Genomic DNA, 15,608 nt, shown 5'->3' with positions numbered 1-15,608 from the left:
CCTATCGTCGCCGCTGATGTGGAAAAATTTCGACCCGGCCGAAGAAACGTCGGACAAGATTTTGCAAGAAAATACACGAGTTTCTTCTGTAAACAATGGACGGTCGCGATCTCGATTCAACAGCGACGATCTCAAGATTGTAATTTCTCGATCGGTATTCGACAGTCGAACGCTCCAAAAGGTGAATGATTCGAAAGAGGCTGACAGTACTTTCTCGTTTCAAGATGCACTCTCGGGGACGAGTTATGAAAAAATATGAGATGAAAAAAATGGATATGTGAGCGCGTGGCACACGATGGAATAAAAGTGCCAAGTATCAACGCGCCCGGATTTTCTACCTGTAACTGTCTCCGCCTACAACGACGCGCGCGAGCCAACGCGGCGGAAAATCTTTTCATCGTCCGCGATCGCGCATCAAGCCCGCCGTAAACATTCTCTAAACGGCTGCTTTTTACTTCTCAGCGCGATATCTTCGAAGCCAAGTTTCGACGACAACTCTCGTTAATCTTGAAACTCCGCAAAACTAAGGAAATAAACTTGAAATTACGCTATAATACAAAATAGGGAGGGCTATTTTTATATTTTTCCCGTCATGTAAATGGTGCAGGATATATTGTTTATAAAACAACAGCAATTTATAGTCTAAAAAATCGCAAAAATTGTATGCATTGTTTTCTTGAATATTATATTTGCGAATTCTATTAAAAGTAACACGGATCTCTTGCAAAAAGTTACTTATTTTCCCATGCATTAAAAAGTATAATTTTTCCATTTTTTATTTCCAAGATAATATCTTTTTCCAATATTTTACCAAACATTTCCGTTGATTGTCTCTTGATAAGAACCGATTCTTAATGTAAGAGATCTTTTTTCATATAGAATACATTGTGCAAGAAAATTATGTAAAGGGTTTCCAATTGAGTTCCTACAGGCTCTTTAGGGAGTTTCAGATCCGATCGGGCCTTTATTTCGTCGTGGCAAACGATCGATCGATCGTCCCGTCTTGCGCTACGCATATCTCTCCAGCGAAAGGTGGCTTAAAATTAGCCATTTCCACGATAATCGCTACCTGCTCCGGCGACGCCGGCACTCCCCCGGCATTACAGAGACGGCAGCGGCCTTGCGCTCGCATTGTACAAGAACAATGAGCAAAGAGAAATATTGATGATGCTGCCGCCGCGTGGCTAAGCGTGCGCGAGCGAGCGTACGCGTGCACGAACAGTGGAGAGTATACAGGGTGTCCCAGAGCGATCTCCTTACATTATTCAAAGTCTATGTTCCTCGAGAAAAAAACGCGGAAGATATCCATTCTATATTTTTCGATTCTTATCAACATTAAGCATCTTAAGTCTCCAATTAAAGTCCTGTCGCACGTTTGGAATCGATTGAAGATTTCGTTATCCGATTAATTTTCACTGAAATTTTATTTCAAACAAGCACGATTTTTTTCGATCGACATGTAGAACCTTGCGTGATGTCATGCAAGCAATGATGCACGCTAACTTACAATCCTGATTACAGGATGCGTTTAAAACATATACATCATCTACACACGTACTTTAATAACACTATGTCTGCAGATCATTTGAAACAGATTTTCTTATGAATCTTTAATAGAAAACCGGTGTCTACGACTTTATGTTCCGTCGTAATTGTCTTAATACTTCTCGGTCTTTAATTTTTGAATAAAAACACTTCTTTTGAATAAAGAGCTTATTTTTAATTGTAAACGCATACACGAAACTTAATCCGCTAAAATAATTTAAAAAACTCATTTTCCTAGTTTGACTTCCACGACGCATGGTTGCTTTCAGAGCACCCAGTACGCGTGTGCATACTTGTGCAACCTGAAAGGACCGTGCGTACATCGCGCGGCAGACGCGAGGACGCGAGATAGTGCGAGGGAGAGAGAAAGGCGAGGGAGACAGTAAAGTATCCTGCGCGCGCGACAGAAAGAGAGGATGGGAAGGAAGCGCCGGGAGGATGACGAAGAGAAAGGGAGCAGCGGGACAGCGGCTGCACGGAGGAGGGAGCGGGGGGGGAGACAGAGAAGAGGTAAGGGCAGAGAGAGCTGCGCGGGGGTGAGGCGAGGGGTAGTGGAGAACGAGAGGGTTATACGCTTAATATTTCAGCATCGCGAAATTCTGCCCCTGAATCATTAATCGCCCGCTCTGGGGTGGCGGTACCTAGCCGAGTCTCCCTGCCTCCCCCTCGCACCTCCTCGCTCGCATCCCCTCGTCCATCCGACGCTCCTGGTCGTGTCTCTCCTCTCTCATGTTTCTCACCCGCTTCCCCTCTGTCCTCGCAACCCTTCCCCTCCGCCGACCCCGTAACTTGCCCCGCGACTAGGAAAGCCATCCGCGTGAATATTTCGAGTCCTCGCCAATGCAGGAATAGACTCGTCGACTGAGCCGTAATTAACCCGCTGATTAATTACCGTGGCCGTGTTACGAGCTGGTGTACCGATGCGAGGCGCGGTATCGCGACGCTTCGCGAAGGTACTCACGTGGAGGTAATCGCGTTCCCCCTTGCAGTCTCTTGTTTCCGAGGAGGCGTGCGGATGTCTTCCGAATGCCGTTATTCTCCGTAATCCCCGCTGTTCACATCTTACAGCGATTAAAGTTATCAGGTGTCGAAATGTTCACGCTGCCTGTCAAGTTTACGATTAACGCACGTCAGAAGAGATTAAAATTATTATTGTCCGCAGACTAAGAAATTTCTTAATCTTATTTCTTCTAATAAGATTGGTTAATTTCGGAAAAGCCAATTGAAAATTTAAATAAGGATTAAATTAATAGATAATTCCGGTCTTAAAAATAAATTTGAGACTCGTGAAATAACAAAATACTTGAAGCGCTGCAAACAAATTTACAGTCTGCAAAACAGATCTGTATATGTAACCGAGAGAAAGTGTACTGCGTCTGGAATAACCTGTATTTTGCCTATCGAGAATCGCGCTCGATGGTGCAACTAATTTGAATGGTCACATTCCCACGCTACCGGCGGGGGCGCGCGATCGGGAAATCTCCCCGAGAACGTGCTCTCTCGTGAATGCATCCGGCATTGCGCGCATCCGTTTCTATCCGTAACAACGAATCCGGCGTCGAAGACGACGAGGAAGACGAGACGGTGTCTCGACCCTTCGACGATGAGACCGATTCGATTTCGCGGCTGATGACTGCGCGTGGATGAAAACACTCGCGCGAACAGAATCTCACGTCTATTTTCGCGAGATTTGCTAGAAGATGGGAATTACATCGCGTAAAAAACAGATACGAAATAGTAGAATATAAAATATAATAATATAGAAGTCAGTAGAAATCAAATTTTGATGCGCATATAAACTTATCTACACTACTCTTCCAGAAGTGTAGCTAGGTTTTATATTAATATATTATATATACAGTTCAAAATTATTTTATTTCTCTCCGAGAAAGCAATAAGAATATGGATTTATGCTACTATACCGCCCATTTTCCGACTCCAATAATTTATTTAAATTTTCAGATTTCTCTCTAGATTTTTAAGGCTTGAAAATGATCGACGTCTCATCTCCTCATTCTTCCTAAGCTAACATAACAAAGAGAAGTGTGATACTACAGTTCTGGAACATCCTGTATAAACTGTGCTTTACAGCAGAGTGGCAAAGGGTTAAAAGGGTTGTTCACCCGGGCTCTCACTGTGTACAGCGCGTTTCAGCCGCGATGACAGGACTTCATACCGAGTAACAGAAATGTTTTCTCCACTTACATGTCGTAGTCGTTGTCGTCATCATCGTCGTCGTCGTCGTCGTCGTCGTCGTCGTCGTCGTCGTCGTCGTCGTCGTCGTCGTCGTCGTCGTGGGCATTGTGTTCGTACAACATTCACGCACACTGCCGCACACGCTGGCAGTAGTTATTAGTCGTAGTCGCTGCGAAGCGTGCAGGTTGTGCACGAGGTTAACGTTGCAGAAGGGGACGCGGGGTGTGGCGCGGGAGGGGGGGGATGGAGTGGATGGGTTGGTTTGTACCGAACAATGATATCGGGTATTTGATTTGTAACCGACGACAATACCGACTTGCGACCCTGCATTTCATCCCCCCCTTCCCCTCCTTCCGTTCGCCCTTGTCGCCCCCCGCGCTACGTTCGCTTTCTCTCTCTCTCTCTCTCTCACTCATTCGGGCGCTACCCTGTATATACTATATGTACCTGTATACATGGACCTGTGCACCTATAGGGCCGCAAGACAAGGTTGTCGATAGCGAGTGCCACCTTTATGGCGCCTCCGAACGGATCCTTTCCGATCCTGTCTCTGGACCGAGAAATTAGTTGCCTGTATGTACTATCTGATCGATCACGCGACGTTTTGTCGTCCTGGAAGATCAAAAGTTCAAGAATCTCGAGATCGTTGAGACGGACCGAAAGTATAGAGGGAAAATTTTTTTTCGACACAATCCGAAATCTATGCATTCTAGAAAACAGATAACAAATGGTCTAAGAATAAAAACAAAAACTTCAGACATTTAAACTTTGCAAAGTTTAATCTAAAATTTAAGTAATGAAGGATCATGAAAGCTCTTATAAATAACGTTGTCGTTCACGCGGAAGGGATCTAAAATCTGAAATTTTTCGGAATCGATTAAATTTGATCAATGATCATGTTAACAAGTGCGCCCGTAAAAATTATTATATATTCCAGTGAACGATCACGAATGCGCGCTCGGGATGTATCGGTCGAAGAGGGGAAGCGAACATTCAACATTATACCTATCCTCGGGAGGACACCATTCTGCATACGGAATATTCCAACGAGCCCATAAGTTATAAAAACTATCTACGCGGCTGCATACATGCTACTTTCGCGTCGGCCACCCTTTCGTCGCGTCGCTCTCCATGCGAGTTAAAAAAGAATTAAATTGTTATCGGCTCGGACTTTGTTGCACGGGACGCGCCGCACGATCGAAGCACGATGAAAACTCAGTGCGCTTATACGAGTTTATTCCGCAACCCCTTTTCTACATTATTTATGCGAACGCGTCCGGGGCGCAAAGCGCGTGACCGGTCGCTAGCAATAAAGCAAGATCTTCTTGGACGGCATCAAACGCCGGCTTTGCCGGGCGGCTCGCTCGCCCTCTCGCCATTTAAGGAAAAAGCATCTGCGGAAGGAATTATTCACGGGCGATTCTACAGGAACAAATCTCCATAAATATCTGAAGGACGGGAGGAACGAAAATGAAAATTCGATGCGCCGTTTTACGGCGCGTATAAGCGTCCACCGGCGTCGTCCTACGGCAAGGACTTCTTACGCCGTTGTTGCATCATGTATCCGACTGCCGCCGCTGCTGTGCAACACTTTCCCGAATATTCCCGCTGTCTCTCAAAGTACTAGGAATTTAATTGTGACTCCGTTTAGCTGCAGTAATTTAGTTCGAATCCCCGAATAAGTTCTTGGCTAGCGATGCATTAGGCGGCAAGCGAGTTACCGGCGGGGAGATTCGGGGAAACAATCGGCCATCAATACTTGAGAAACTTAATACTTAAAGATGTCTATGCACTGTCGCGTAAAATGTCGCGGCAAACTCCGCGAAGTGAGGTTCTATAAGTGGAGCGCGTAACGACATCCAGAATGTTAATGATGTAAGCGATCTATGTTTGCCACATCGAAATGCGTTTAATCCGCGCGAGCGCGGATCCACGGATTATAATTAACTCGGCAGTGATAATTCGTAGTGTATAATCGCCAAACGAGTCGCGAAATGTGCGCCGATGCGACTACGTGAAAATAATTAACCATCAATATTCGAGAGATTTACGCGAAAGTGTCGTTGCTGCGATGAGTGAAATAAGCTTTGCTTTTCTTCGAGAGAAAGTGACAGTAAAGCAAAATCAGCTTTGTGTTCATGTACTCGTACAATTTAATAAGCTCGTATAATAACAAATAAAAAAAAAAAAAAATAAAGACAAAGGTAAAAAGTATGCAAAAATAAATCAAGAAATTAATAAAATATATGAGGAAAAATATATGTATAATACAAGAAAGCGACTTGTACGAATTCAAGGGGAGGATACATAATAAATAAACAGATTACATCATAATACTGACTTCAATAGGATAAAAAATCAAGCTAGAAAAGAGAAAAAGAGACAAGAACATGTTTTTATTCGCTATTCGCAAAGGACTGCTTAAAATCTTCAAGCGTCTTACAAAGCACAAATGCACCATTTAAAAGAAAGCATTGACCTAGCGAAATAACATAATCCGTAGGCGACGCGACTGAAGATTTCATACTAGACGCTTGAAGAGTAAAATAAAATAGAAATGAGGCGGACGGAGTAAAACGAAACGAAGCGACGAGGGAGAACGATCGTTTTCTCGTGTCTGCGGGACGGAGAAAGAGACGTTAAAGGGGAATGAAAAAAAACAGCTTATAAATGAATACAGAAGGACGTTTGAGAGCGAGGAAGGCTTGGCCGCGCCATCTCGCGAACGTACGTACATATTTGGCGGAAGACGGCAGCCAGGTGCAACGGACCTATTGACGTGTTAATTGCGCCTGAATAATTAAAGGGGGCATCTCTCCCGGCAGCAGTGCTCCGTCCTTTTAAAATGTCCCTCGATCTCGTTAACCCGCTCCCGGGAGGGCGGACGACGGGAAGGCGGGACTGACGGGAAGGAACACGCGGGGGGGACGAACGCGAAGATTGTAGATAGTCGGCGTCGCGAGGTGAAATCGAGAATAAAGCGACTGATGCCGATTCGATCGCCCTAACTCGCGATAGCGAGACGAGAGCCGTTCGAGATTAGTATGTCTGTAGCAAAAATACCGCGGTACAGAAATAAGACAAGTTTTTAGACCCGTTCATTACGACGGCCAATTTTGAGCAGGCGTCCTATCGGTCACCGTTTACTTTTGAACACAAAGGAATATTTCTCATTCGTCCTGCGTAATTAAATTTTTTTTTTCATTCGACGTGCAAATTTAATCGCCGGTATCGCGTCTTTGAATACGATCTCGCTCGAGCCCCAAATTATTTTCAAATGTTGTCTCAATTTGCAGTAAAAGTGATATATTACTATGCAAGAGTCTGCAAGTATAATTTTCAATATTTGAAAGAAGATATAGCGTGACCATAGATATAAGTTGTAAGAGATACAACGAAGTAAAACTGCAGGAATAATTCATAAAACTGTAGATTCATAAAAAATAAGAATGCGAATATTAGTTGGAAAAGAAGTGTAAAGACTAATCTTATTAATTATGAAGAATTATCCGATCGATTCCGAGCTTATATTTGCATTCTGTGATGACACTCAACACCGTAACACCAATATAATATTCTAACATATTTACGACGTTAAAACTCAATAACCAAAAGTTCATAAGATAATACGTCAAGAAATAGATTCGAAAGTTGCGGAGGAGGATGTTGAATCTCATCAAGGATTTATCGCAATATTCAGCCCCTCGCAGCTGCAAAATTCGCTCCAAGTGGCTCGGCGTTATTGCTGAAATCCCTTCGAGTAGAGAAAAAGAGAGAGGAGGAAAGAGATGGATAGAGAACGATCCGCGCTCTCTCGTAAGAGACTCGAAACGAAAGCGGTTACGTATGCCGTTAACAATGTCCGGTCGGGACGGGCTTCATATACTTGTATGCGATCGGAAACGGGGAAAATGCTCAAGCCGTGGCCTGAATAATTGACGATTTAGCCGTGTATCGGTGGAAGGGAAGGGTTGCCGGTGATCGTAAGAATATCTAACCTCGACGCGAGTCCGCTGTATTATTCAGCGGCTGTCATCCCCGCGTCTCGGGGGCGAAGCGCGCCCGCCCGCCGCCAGAAAGCTCGAAAGCTCGATCGCAAAGCGCTTATTCTCCCGATCGTAACCCATCGCTTTATCCCTCGATTCGCCTTATCTTCTTTTTCTTTGATAACCGGACGCGCGCATACTAATACACGCATATATATTATATGCATGCAAAGCACATTGAACGCGATGCGTCACGTGCCGCGGCTCTCAACTATAGACCCGATGCAATCTTAATGCGATCAATTATTTACGGTGCTCGTCATCGCCCATTAAATATTCCACGCTCGACGAAAGAGTCCTCGCGCGACCCCGAATTATTCCGGGCCGGTATTCGCGAATGGTAGCGCGCGAAATCGCACGCCATTCGCACCGGCGCCACGCTATTTTCGCGAAATCTCTAACGGCGTTAGGGAAAAGCCGGGACTCCCGTGGGAGAGACACCTGTCGTCACGGGGAAAGATTCCTCCCGCCGTAATCGATTCGAAAAGATAATCGATAATCACGATGTAGACTATGGGGTCGATGGAATAAGAGTGAGACGGTCGTATTTGCCAATGATAAAATTAAGTATTTTACGACGACCATTAATTCCGTCATTACGAAAGACTTACGGTCTTTCTCAGTTTCTCGCCCCGCGTAGCCCGCTCCTCGCCGGTGAAATGTGGCTTAGCCGTGTTATTGCCCCGAGCAGCCCTTCGATTAATCGAGCTTAAGTTCGCAAACTCTTTTATGTATAGCCACGTTGCCCGTATTTATCGTCTAGCGCGCGTAATTGAACGCGTAATTATACGTCGGTCGAGCCGCGCGCGCGAAACTTCATTTCTGCAATCTTCTAAATGTACTCCCGAATGTATCCGCGCGACGACGACGATACCGGGCTCTATAAATATAAGTAGTTACTACTCATCGGCGTTGCAATAGTCCATTTTTGCAATCTCCTAAATGTATTTAAATGGATCTACGCGATAAAGCGCGACTGATCGCATCGCCCTATAAATACAGGCGGCTGTTACCTCTGTTCCTTTTTCTCTCGGCAAACAACGCGATCGATCGCGTGTGCAAGTCATGAATCATCCTTAACGAATGAGCGTTATAATGGAATATATTATCGCGGAATATGGCTATCAAAGAAGTCAGAGTTTACTTTAACAAAGAGTCTATAAATAATAGAGGTATTCCGAGAAAAGCGGACTTGAAAGTTTGAAACCTTGCATTTTCTAAAGAAGACATTCTAAAACATACACAGACGCATAATTTGAGAAATGGTTCTTTGAGAATAAAATTCAAAGTGAAAAGTGAAACATGGAACCGTATAAATAATACATGTCACATTTTTCATGCATTCTTTTTTCGGCTAAGTTTATATACACGTTCGTACGCATTCATATCTCTTATAAAAATATTTTACGGGATAAAATTTTAATGGTAAGTTCTCACGTCACTCACGAATCGATACATCTTTTTACCAGCAATTTTAGACAATTTTATCAGAATTTCATCGTATCTCGCGACTTGTCAATTTTCAGTCTATATTGATAATGAAATTTCAGATGACTCGATGGTTACGTGAAACAAAGAGAGAGACGTCGCGTTACGTTGCAACTAGCCGAAGGGCTACCGATCAAGTTCTTCGCCCGATCGATCGTCCATGTTGTTTCCCCCTCCCCTCCACCCCCCCCTCGCGTCCCGGAGGACGTCGGGATCCCCTCCGGGTTTCCGGAGGGAACCAGGACACCGACCAGGGTTGATATAAACTGTGATTGATATTTAGTCGCGCCACACGGCACTTAAGAGGATTAAGGACCATCCAGGACGAGTATCGGCCGGGAACAGCCGTGACCCCGAGCACGTGCATCCGGGGACACGCAACGATCTCCCCGAACGCCGGTCGGTAGGTAGGTAGGTAGGTGGAGACGTTCCAGGTCGATCCAGCAGCGCCAAGGATTCCTCCCGTCCTGTTCAACGCGACTGAAACGCTCTACTACAACGCCGCAACTCTGATTACAGTTAGCTCGGTCCGCTGGCCTAAACCTCCATATAACGCGCATCGCGCGGTCGTCGGAGACTAACCCGACGACGACCACTACACCACGCCACGCCGGGCGCGACATCCAGCCCCGACCATGATTATCCGGCGGGCTGTCTTACCGCATCCTAATCTCGAGAATGCTCATATCGGAGAAGACAATCGAATCGGAGAGACTTTATCTTCCGCAATATACAACGCGATATCTTTCGCACTCTCTTAGACTTGTTGATTCATTCGGTGTGCATTCTTCTTTAACATCAAATTTATAAAATTAATGTGCATTTTGGTGAGTTCGCGAATAAAAGATCCATGTAAATAAATTAATTTGCAACGAAACTGAGCGAAATCAAAATTCGGCGGAGCAATTAAAAAAAAATATTTATGACAGACTGTGTAACAAGGATTATTCGAAAACGCGCTCGAAAACAATCTTTTTTCTATGAAAAATTCGATTAAACCATAGTTATGTCGTCTAAGTTTATCCCCGTGATATTCGCGAGAGAATATTTTTATTTCTCATTAGTGCCCTGCTTATGATGCCGCAACAGAATATATATTTTAGTTCCGCGGTTACATCTGCATGAAGCGTGTTCAGCGGACAATTAATATCTTCTTCGTGCCAGGGATAGCTGCCGATTTAAATGACTCGTTATAAACGATTTAAAACGACTCCGCGAAAATTGCCACAGATCGGCGAATCGTTACGCTATATCGAATTAAAAACGACGGAGAGAGAGAAAAAGATACTGACTCGAAATGAGACTATTTTTGAAAGGGATATCAGAAGGAAGGAGGGGGCTGAATTTTTAACGAAGAGCTATTACCTTCTAATATGACAGATGTGGAAATAGACGGAATGTGTTAGAAATACGAGTCGTATTGATAAATTTCCATATATGTGCCGCGTTTTCCTCTTTTCTTTTTTCTTTTCACGTTCTTTCGAAATTCTCAAATAGTATTCTTAAAGAATAAATAGTATTCTTAAAAAAAATTTACTGCATTTTTTCAGCATTTTTGCAATCAATCACTTAAAAATAAAACTTTAACGAAACGAAAAATAAGTTTCTTTCATCTATTTACAGCTCCAAGTTTAATTCGCGAAGGTTTTCAGATTCTTGCAATCAGTTGCAATTGAAAAAATTTGACTACCACATATGTTTCGTTTCTCCATCTGCTTCAATGTACTCTCGGAACATTGTCGGAGAATGCGGCACGATGGGTGGCAGACTACTACTCCGGAACCGTATTAGAAGCGGCTCGATGCATTAGTGATAACCGTTATCTATTCCGGACGTCACCGGCGGCCGAAAATAGCGGTAATCGAAGAAGATGGAGCGAGCGAGCGAGCGAGCGAGAGGACGGCGACGCGCGGGACGGAGGCGAGCGGAAAGCGCCGAGGGTGCGACGAGGAGGGCGCGGTAATGCCGGGGCAGGCTCGCCGAGGTGCGAGAAAGGAAGCGTCGTTTCCGCATCGCGATTCCGCCCCGTCATTGGCTCCGATTCCGTGCTAACGTTAAACGTGCGCGCGAGGTCCCCGGCACTCGTATGGCGGAGGATAGAGAGAAATCGGGAGGGAAAGGGGGCGGATTTTAGGGATGGCCGCTGCCATCCTACCCTTCATCCCCCCCGTCCTCTCATCGATAATATACGATCGTGCATGATTCTGCTTCGTGTATCACAATGGCCCTCCGGGCAAGCCCGTTCCACCTCTATCTACGTACCTGGCGCGCCGAACTATCGGCGCCCGGAGTCCGCGGTGGATAATGAGTGATTAGGTAATTAGTTGTCCAATATTCGCCCCATCCGCCCGTTCCTTCCTCTCCTCCTGCGCCCACCCACTCCGCCTCGCTCGCTTGCCTCGTCTATCCGCGCTATCTTGCCAGCGTTCACCAGTGTCGCCGCGTGGTCTCCTGCTACCGCTTGACCGGATCAGTTGACCGGACAGTACGGACGTACGGATGTTGGTGCGGCTCGCGTCGCGAGATACCGCAAGAGGTGAAAGCGGCGCTAGCAAGAGTGTCGCGGCGTTGTAACGGACAAGTCGAAAATTTGTTCAAAATTTGTCAAATTTCTATTAAATGTTTGAGAGCTCGTAGAGATATAATACTTTATATGTAAATATATTGAAAATATTGAGTATAAAAATTTTGCAGAACAGCTAGAGAGATATTAAATTTTTAATTTGGAATTTAAATTAAATTAAAATATAAAAAATTTTGGAATTTTTAACAAAATTTATTGAAATCTTTAACTTTTTTCCCGAAAATATGTTTTATAACAAATGTGAAAAATATAGAAATTGAAATATTTTCGAAGCCCCTCACCTCTGCCCTTCGTTACGCCAAACGTTCGAGGAATTCGAGTTTCACGGCAAGTATCGATTCGACAAGAGAAAAATTTAAAATATAGAATTTAAATTAAATTAAAATTTTTTAATTTAAAAAATTTCAATCAAAACTTATTAAAATCTTTACTCTCTTTTTTTCCTGAAAATATGTTTTATAACAAACGCGCAAAATATAGAAATTGAAATATTTTTGAAGCTCCTCACCTCTGCTCTTTGTCATTCCAAGCGTATGAGGAATCCGAGTTTCACGGCAAGTATCGATTTACGAAAGAGAAAGAGCAGAAGGGTGAAAAGAAGGGCACGTTCATCCAGTACCTATGTCCAAAAACAACCGAGTTCTCCAGCCCCGACGCCGAGGAACCGTCATGTGTGCGGCGCCGAGACCACCCCTTATAAATATAACAATTAAAAAGAGGGCTGGAGTGCCGGAACGTCCTGCGCCGAGGGTGGACACCCGCGGGCGCAAAACAGAAGGGTGCAGTCCGATTGTCGCTGCGGGCTTCCTTCGGTAGAACGCCGAAAAATAGCGGAAAAATAATGAATCAAATTTTCGATTGCACTCAAAATTTTCGTCGCGTTTTACGATCAACACACACGGGAATCGCGCGTATCCTACGCTACAAGGTAACCGATCTTGATTTATCATTCATCGAACATGTGAATTTTACACAGAGCAATTTTCATAAATATTGGTTTAACTGATGTTTAATCAATTCTATGTTCCATTATATAGTTCCAGCTGTGGGAAGGGTCGGATAATCAGTTAACTTTAACCAATGTTTACACGAACGGCCCGCAGTAATTTTAACCTCATTTACGCTTCAATCTTATTTAGCCTGTCGCCATTATTATCATAATTATCGCGTTGAAAATCTAGCGGAGCTTATTCCGCGAAACCGTCAATAATGTTTCTCGTAAAGTTGTAACGGCAGTGGTTTTGACAAGCGATTGAAAAGAATATTGGACCGCGCGGGAAAAAAACAAAACAGAGACAGACAATGATCGGTGAGGAGTGCGTGGGCGACGCGGGAGTTAATTCACGAAAGCGCCGAGGCGAATTCAATTCGCGCGAGTTAGCGCGTGACGAAATCGCCGCTCGTCGCCTCGTTGCCGGCGACCTAGGTCATAACTATTTAAATGCCCGCGGCTGGATAAATTGTTGTATTAGTCACGCCAAGCTTATATTAATACACGTCCCCTCTGCCCCCGCGCGCCGTTCGTCAGGCATCGTCGTTCGCAAGACCGTTATTTCCCCTTTCGACAATGTTCTACTTATTATATCTCCGCGAAATAAAAAGACAATATTTACTCTCCCGTTCATCTATTCTCCATCTTAGGTATTTAAAATAGTGTTTTATGAATTGTAAACAATACTTTACGATCGAAACAGATATTGTTTAGTTAGATAAGATAAAATTCGAGTGAGAAATTTGATAACGTAATATCACTTATTAGTCAACGGTGAAAATTACAAGTTTGTGCAGAATTTTCTATTTAATTAAAAATCAGTTGATAACTCAAACAAACTGTATCACAGAGAAACCTTACGATGCTTATTACTTCTGATTTAGATTGCAACGGACGCACCGTGACAGACTCGGAAAGAAATTCGCTCTGTCTCAATGCAGTGCGCAATCGTTCCAATCGAGACACAACGGTGCATTTTCTCTGCTGGACCGACTTGACGTGTGCTCGTAGAAAGCAGAACAGAAAAAAGAGAGAGAGAGAGAGAGAGAGAGAGAGAAAGGGGGAGAGAAAGAGAGAGAGCGCGAAACAAGGCAACCGGTGGTTATTTAGGCGATTACGCTCGCTCGCGACGTGTGCGCGTTTGATCGCATCGTCGTCGCGACAAATCGACATTGTGTCACTGCGCCTCATTGCAGTAATAACGCAACGCATATAATATACGCGCACGAGAGTGAACGCGCGAGCGCGAGCGCGCGCACGAGCGCAGCATTACAGACCGCTGATGTAATACTTTTATGATCGGCCGCCGCAATTTCTCGGTGACAACACTCGCTATTTCTGTCGCCGAGTTTGTGCACATGACTGCCGCGACGAGCAATATATCGCGCAAATACACGCCGACGCTTACGCCGATATTTATACAGGGTGTTCGTCGTTCCTTTTGGACCACGAATAGAACAGCGAAGTCAGAATTCTGGTAAATCAAGCTTCACCAGTATAAATATATAATGAAGACTTATCTTTAAGATAAGGAAATGATAATTGCGAATGATAACTTGCTTAATTCTTCGTCCATAAAAATGTGACGCAGATTACAAGGTACAATTGTAGCAAATAATGTAGCATAAGATTGTATGATAATTTAGTATTTATAATGTACAACTTAATTACGGATGAGATTGCACGATGATTCATATTTTTCTATTAATTTTCAGCAAATGTGGCTTCAATAGAAATATAATTTGAAAGAAACGCATTTGTTATAAGATATTTTATAATATAAATTTCTAAAAATTGCTAAGCGCGATAATTTCCCGTGAACTTTCCATGAAAGCTAAACTGAATTCTAAATTTAGAATATAATACAATTGGCTGACGAGGAAAGAGTATACCCGAGACACCCTGTACAATATATCGAGCGCGCTCTTTTTTTTTTTTTTTTTGCTCTCTCAGCCCGCATTGTTCGTCCGTGTAACGCGAGTCGTTTCTCGCTTTCAAAACGGAGCTTCCTTAAGCGGAGGAGAAAATCGAAGCCGGCGATGAGGGGGTACGCCGCGGCCGCTCGTTACGTAGGTGGAATCAAGGCGAAACTTTCCGCATGAAATTGCAACGTGCGCCCGGCCGTGTAATGCACGAGTGGTACAACTCACCTGTACGTTACATGTCTTCGTACGCTGTCGATACCGCTCGCAGTAGAGGCTGCGCTTTTTCCATGCGGGGTACATTGCTCTCGTCGAAGTCCATCTGCGCGTCGATGCTTCCCCACGGTCCTCCGGCCTGTCACGAAACAGAGGGAAAAAAAAACACAATTGAGAAAAGTGAGCGACGAGAGACGGCTCGGCGGACCGGATTAGCTCCAAGTCAAATAAATTAGTGAATAATCTCGCAAATATTTAAAATAAATTAATAATTTTATTACGCAATTGTAATACTTGTAACTTAAGTTATTATATTAATGTCTAGTAAAATTAATTCTACAATGGCAGACAAAACGTTTTCACAATTCACAATAATTATAATAATTGATAATAGTACCGAGAAAATAATATATTCATCGCATTGTAAAATCTTGACTTACGTCGGCATTACGGCCGCCTTCTTTCATTGATTTATACTCTTTGCACATGGAGAGTATAAGGATATTTGTAATACTATAAATCTCTCAAGCAGACAATAAGTACTCGTACAAACAAAATAGAAATATATTACAATCACGACGTGCTGTCAAAATTTCTGATTTTTATGGTAATCAATAACA

At 43.8% G+C, this 15,608-nt stretch overlaps 1 protein-coding gene and 1 long non-coding RNA gene across 4 annotated transcripts in view; one reads left to right on the top strand and one right to left on the bottom strand.

Annotated features, from left to right (window-relative positions):
* LOC105672861 (protein bric-a-brac 1-like) overlaps positions 1-15,608 on the bottom strand; it is a 340,962-nt gene that overhangs the window by 262,198 nt on the left and 63,156 nt on the right. For 2 of the 3 annotated variants that reach the window (XM_012368048.2, XM_012368051.2), the window contains one exon: positions 15,001-15,127. The gene's annotated coding sequence lies outside the window, so the exon portion shown is untranslated. Of the gene's footprint in view, positions 1-4,188; positions 4,354-15,000; positions 15,128-15,608 lie in introns of all 3 variants that reach the window. The other variant, XM_067359977.1, reaches the window with a different exon arrangement.
* The window catches only part of LOC137001681 (uncharacterized), a 269,408-nt gene that overhangs the window by 230,417 nt on the left and 23,383 nt on the right, over positions 1-15,608 (top strand). The window lies entirely within an intron of this gene.

The sequence above is a fragment of the Linepithema humile genome, chromosome 1 (assembly GCF_040581485.1).
Source record: "Linepithema humile isolate Giens D197 chromosome 1, Lhum_UNIL_v1.0, whole genome shotgun sequence".
Classification (NCBI taxonomy): Eukaryota; Metazoa; Arthropoda; class Insecta; order Hymenoptera; family Formicidae; genus Linepithema; species Linepithema humile.
Note: the sequence above shows the minus strand (reverse complement) of the source record. Positions and strands in the feature narration are given on the sequence as shown.